The 5,821-nt window shown below is 39.0% G+C and overlaps 1 pseudogene; it reads right to left on the reverse strand.

Moving 5' to 3' along the window:
* Nucleotides 1-1,326: 1,326 nt before the first annotated feature.
* LOC143675597 (HIG1 domain family member 1A, mitochondrial pseudogene) lies at nt 1,327-2,205 on the reverse strand (annotated as a pseudogene).
* Between the last annotated feature and the right edge of the window lie 3,616 nt (nt 2,206-5,821).

Consider the following 5,821-nt stretch of genomic DNA (forward strand, 5'->3'; position numbering starts at 1 on the left):
TTTTCTCTTTCAAGGAATGATGCTACATATTTCTGGAGTTATTTCTTTGTTTAGCACTGTCATCTCTGTGTCTGTTCTGTGAACTCTAACTGCCTTGGTCTCCCCAGACTCTAGGCTGTATCTTCTGGCTCAGGGAGCACCCCAAGTTATACCTGTGTTTTCTCTGTCTGCACACTTCCTCGGGACTCTAAGCAGTAAACTAGGGCATTCATAGAGCTCACCTTGTTTCCCTGTATCTCAGTGATCATTTTTCTTCATTGAGTGATGTTGAAAATATCTTGAAAATTGGTTGTTCATGTAGGAAGGTAAATTTGCTCTTTTGTTTTTCTTTCAGCTCAGCCAAAGACTTTTTTTTTTTTTTTTTAAAGGAAAGACAGAGAGAAGGAAGGAAGGATAGAAGGAAGGAAGGAAGGAAGAAAGGGAAACATTTTTAAACATTTTCTTGTTTTATTGTATTCTGTTTCTCCGTTTTTGTTACATGGGCTGGGGCCGGGAATCGAACCGAGGTCCTCCGGCATAGCAGGCAAGCACTTTGCCCGCTGAGCCACCGCGGCCCGCCCTCAGCCAAAGACTTTGTATAGCCAATGAGATATCAGTAGATATAAAACAAGTGGAATTAAGATACTATTTTAAAATTGAGAATATCTGCCTTTGGCACCGCAATCACAGTTAAAAGACATTACTTGTATCCTGATACATCCCAGAGTAATTTGGGCAGAAAAATTAAAAAGCGTTTGCAAATTCACCTTGAGGGACTTGGGGAAAATATGGAAATATTAAACTTCCCCACCTGGGAAATTCCTAATATTTTCACAAGTATTAGGGACTACCAATTTAATAAACCATACCCTTGATCTTGGGGCTTGCCCTTATGAAACTTATTCCTCCAAAGAAGAAGTTAAGCCGACTTACAATGATACCTAAGAGTCACCTGTAGAGAACCTCTTTTGTGGCTCAGATGTGACCTCTCTCTCCCAACTCTGCAAATAAACTCATTACCCTTCCCACTGTGTGGAACATTGCACCCAGGGAAGTAAATCTCCTGGCAACATGGGACATGACTCCCAGGGATGAGCCTGACCTTGGCATCATGGGATTTAAAGCCTTCTTGACAAAAAGGGGGAAAAGAAATGAAACAAAATTTCAGTAGCTAAAAGATTTCAAGTTGAGATGAGAGGTTATTTTGGTGGTTATTCTTATGCATTATATGGGTATTCTTTTTTAGTTTCTAGTGTATTAAAATAACTAGGAGGAAATATCAGAAAATACTGAACTGTAATCCATTAGCCTTGATTCTTTTTTTTTTTTTTTTTTTTTTTTACCAGGTTTTCAGGTTTAGTTTAAACACACATATGTTCAGTTGTGGGAGACATTACAATGTTGTATTCCATGCACTTTTCTGAAAGAGTTCTTTAAGAGTCAACCAGCCCTAGAAACCAAAATGCGAAACAAGTGCAGAAGGTAGGCAGAAAAAAATTAAATTAATTTGGGTAAATGGTATTCTTACATAACAGCCAAACAATGTGATATTCTGCCTGCTGTCTTTTTTAGAGCTAATTTCACCTATAAGAGTTCAAGAATGTGGACATTTTACCATTATCAAGATAATCTGAATGACATGTTTCTTTTGTGCTAACTTGATTTCCCTGAATGACCTAGTTAGTGAACTTGTCACCAATAATTTGGTCACCAGACAAATCAAGCCTGAAAGAAAGGAAGCCAATATTCAAAAAATTGTGTTACTGTCTGAACGTACTCAATTTATTTTCAGCATATATGTGTAACCTCAATTTGAAGTGTCTTAACGAAAGCAAATACCACCAGCAAGACCATGACATCATCTCTTCTTCTAAAGTTAAGGTTTTGCCCAGTATTCTTTGTACATGGAGTAGCCCATACCAAGAGTCATTGCTCCCACAACAAAGCCTTGGGCTGCAACACGCATGTGAATCAGGTGAACAGACATTTTAGTATTTCCCCTGCTCTTCAGTTTGTATAATCCATATGCAACAATTGCTGCAAAACCTGCCATCCCAGTAGGGACAAATGGTGCCTCTCTAGCTTTTCGGATAAGTTTAGATCCCTGATCTTCATCATATGAAGATAGAGAAACATCTGTGTTGGTTGACATAATGATTGGTTGAAGAATCTTCCACTACCGACGACACCCGTTAAAGTCTCACCCAGCCTTGATTCTTGAAGACAATTATATAACTACATTTTACAGTATGACCATGTGGTTATGAAAACATTGTAACTGACACTCTCTTTATCCTGTGTATGGGCAGATAAGTAAGAAAATAAAGGCAAAAAAATAAATAATTTTTTTGGGGGGAATAAGGGGTATGAGATGTCTTGGGTGTTCTATTTTATTTTTGTTTTTTTGGGGTAATGAAACTTCTGATTTTTGTGGCAATGAATGCCAACTATATGATGATACTGTGAGTCATTGATTGTATACATTCGATGATCATATGGTATGTAAGTATATTTCAATAAAGTTGCATTAAAAAAAGAGAAAGAGGAAATTAAAAAAGGAGCTCTAATGTCTATTAAAACTATGCATTTTGAAAGTGAACTTATTAAATTCTTATAACTACCTGATGAAAACATTTTTTGGGGGGTGGTGGTGCATGGTCCGGGACTCAAACCTGGGTCTCCCACATGGAAGGCAGGCATTCTAACCACTGAACTACCTGTGCACCCCTGATGAAAACATTTTTTGTTGCAGTTATTCAAATAATTACTAAACTCAAAATTCTAAAAAAAAAGACATGGCCATTTGTGCATTCAATTTGAAAGATATACATATACCTAATACAACTCAAATTGCAACTGGTGTCCTCCCAGCCATGCTTGGCCAATATCTATATACCCACCCCAGACAGTCACAGTCACAGACACTTGAGAAATAAATGCTTTTTGTTTTATGCCATTGTGAAAATGCTATTTTGTTAAATACATGCACACACACACACACACAATACATATATATGTGTGTGTGTGTGTATATATATATATATAAACAGTTGGTGGACACAACATATGGTGTATCTTCTCTATATATCATCCTCATCTCTTGACCTTTCTTCTGTAATTTCTATCATTTTGTGTGTCCTTGCTTTATTTTGGACTTTTTCCTTTGTATCTTTTCCAGTTTTTTCAGCTTTTCTTAATCTTGCTAAATCCGTCCTTTGTGTTCTTAATTTTGGCGTATAATATTCCTCCACTTTAGACTATGCATTGAGTTCTTTTATATAGTTTCTAATCACTGCCTTCCACCTCATTAACCATATTAATGACAATTATTTTAAAGATTACATCTGATAAATCCAATCTGGAAACCCGTAGGTCAGTATTTTGGGTTTTGTTTACTTTTGGCTTTTGTCTGCTTTTTCTGGGTTTAACTGTTTTTCTGGATGTTTCTTTTCTCCTTGACTGGATCCTTCTTTTTTTATTACTTGCCAGATACATTGTACAAAGCTCTTAGAGCCTGGGATGTTATATATTTCCAGAGAGGATTTACATTTGCTTCTATCACTCATTTAGGAGCATGAGTAATCTGGAACAACCTCAATTCAATTTCAGGTATTTAAACTGAGCAATGATCCCTAAATAGGCCAGTCTACCTTCATTTATCCTTACTTCCATGGTTTATTAGGCCTTTATGAACTCAAACCTAAGTGAGCAGCATTCACTAGGGAGAAAAGAGGAAATTGAAATTCAATATGAGATCTGGACTCCATTCTGTACCCTCCTAGCTCTCAAACCTTTGTTACAATTCTTTTGGAATTGACATACTATCCCTATGGCAAACTCATCTTTCAAGCTTTTAGTTCTGCTCTGGATCTTGGTTTGATAATTCACTATTTTACTGGTGTTCAATATCATGAGACAAATTTTATTAACTCTTCATTCAAATGTTCTACCTCTCAGTGGGAAGATTAACCTGAATTATCTAGTCTGACTATGACTGGAAGTAGAAATCCATTTTTTACCCATTTTAGATAAAAATTTCTTGAGTCTTTGAATTGAAGTCACCAAAAATAACATTGAAAAAGATGTTGTGATGGTTAAGTTCATGTGTCAACTTGGCTAAGTTATGGTGTCCAGTTTTTGGTCAAGCATGTACTGGCCTGGTTGTTACTGTGAGTGTACTTTTTATTGTTACTGTGAAGATATTTTGTAAATGTATTTACATTTATAGTCAGTTGATTGCATCTATGGCTAATTACATGTACAATAAATGAAGATTACCTTCAATAACATGGAGTCTCCTTATCTAATAGTTGGAGGTGTTAAAAGCCAGAATTGAGGATTTCAGAAATCAGAAAGTATTTCTGCCTCAAGTTCAGCTGTCCAGACTTCCCTTTGGAATATGGGAATATGGACTTGCAAGACTTCAGAATTACTTTTATCAGAATTTCCAGCTTATGGCTTGCCCTATGGGTTTCAGACTTGCCAGCCCACATGGTCGCATGAGCCAATTCCTCATAATAAATCTCTTCACGCGCACGCACACACACACACACACACACACACACACACACACACACACAGCTTATCTGCTCTCTTTCTCTGGATAATTAACTAATACAGATTTTGATACTGCGAGAAGGGTGCTTATCATGAATACCTAAAATGTGGAGGTGCTTTTGAATTGGATAATGGGTAAAGGCTAGATTGCTCTGAAGGGAGCTTTAGAGAAAATTTCTTTCAGCTAAGAGAGTGCATATGTTGTCATGAGTGGAATGTTGGTAGACATTAAAGATGCTACCGGTGAAGTCTTAAAAGAAAATGATGAATATCTTATTGGAAACTGGAGGAAAGGTGATCCTTGTTAAAAAGTGGTAGAGAACTTGGCAACTTGTGTTCTGATAGATGAAAGGCAAACTTGTAAGCAGTGAGACGGGCTATACCTTAATGGAAGTAACCTCATCAAAAGGTTCTATTTACAGTGGCTTGATTAAATTTAATGAATTAAATTTAAGAACATGTTTTTCTGATATACATAAACCTTCAAACCACCATTCCATGTAATGTGGAGGTATATACCTCTAATGTGTGGGTATAGGAATCAGGGATTGGACAAGCACTTGATGAATAGTTCCACCTTGAGCACATGGTGGAGGTGGTGGTAAGAGTTTCCAAAAAGTAAGTACATGTTATTGCCAGAATATGAAGCAATATGCTGGGCACACTATCCCATACAGGAACTTTTTAAAAAGTTGAAAATGGGACTTCCGGCAAGATGGCCAAATAGACTAGCTTCAGATTAGCCCTGCTCCTCGTAAAAGTTAGAGAAGGGACAGGAGAGTGACTGAGGTGAAGATTCAGGAGTGCAGCTAACCTGGGAGAGCCTTCTGCATGCACCTCATAGGGCACCCTGGTTGTAGAGGCCGAGGAACTGAGAGGCAGAAAGCTGGAGCCTCGTGTGGAGGCACAGAGCCCGCAGACCCCATGGGAATGCATGAACAGGAGCTAGGGACTGGGAAGTAAGCCAGGCCACGTTCCTTGGGTGTGCTCCCCTCACCAGTGCAGCCCCATGACCGGTGACTCACCCTACACCTCACACACCCGAACCTGATCATCTGCTCCCATTCCCCGTGTTCCAGGCGCCCCCACCCCACCAGCCCCCAGTGCATGTACCTGCCCCCCACCCCTACCCCAAGTGCAACCCAACCCACCTCTCCTGTACCGCTCCCGAGCACTAACCCCCCTCCCTGTTCCCTGTAGGCTGTTGCCAGTGCATAAAGGCTGCAGCACTACTCTCCATACCCAGGCTACCCTTGTCCCCCTGCCCATAGTGTCACCTTCTCCT

Source organism: Tamandua tetradactyla, chromosome 1 (assembly GCF_023851605.1).
Source record: "Tamandua tetradactyla isolate mTamTet1 chromosome 1, mTamTet1.pri, whole genome shotgun sequence".
Classification (NCBI taxonomy): domain Eukaryota; kingdom Metazoa; phylum Chordata; class Mammalia; order Pilosa; family Myrmecophagidae; genus Tamandua; species Tamandua tetradactyla.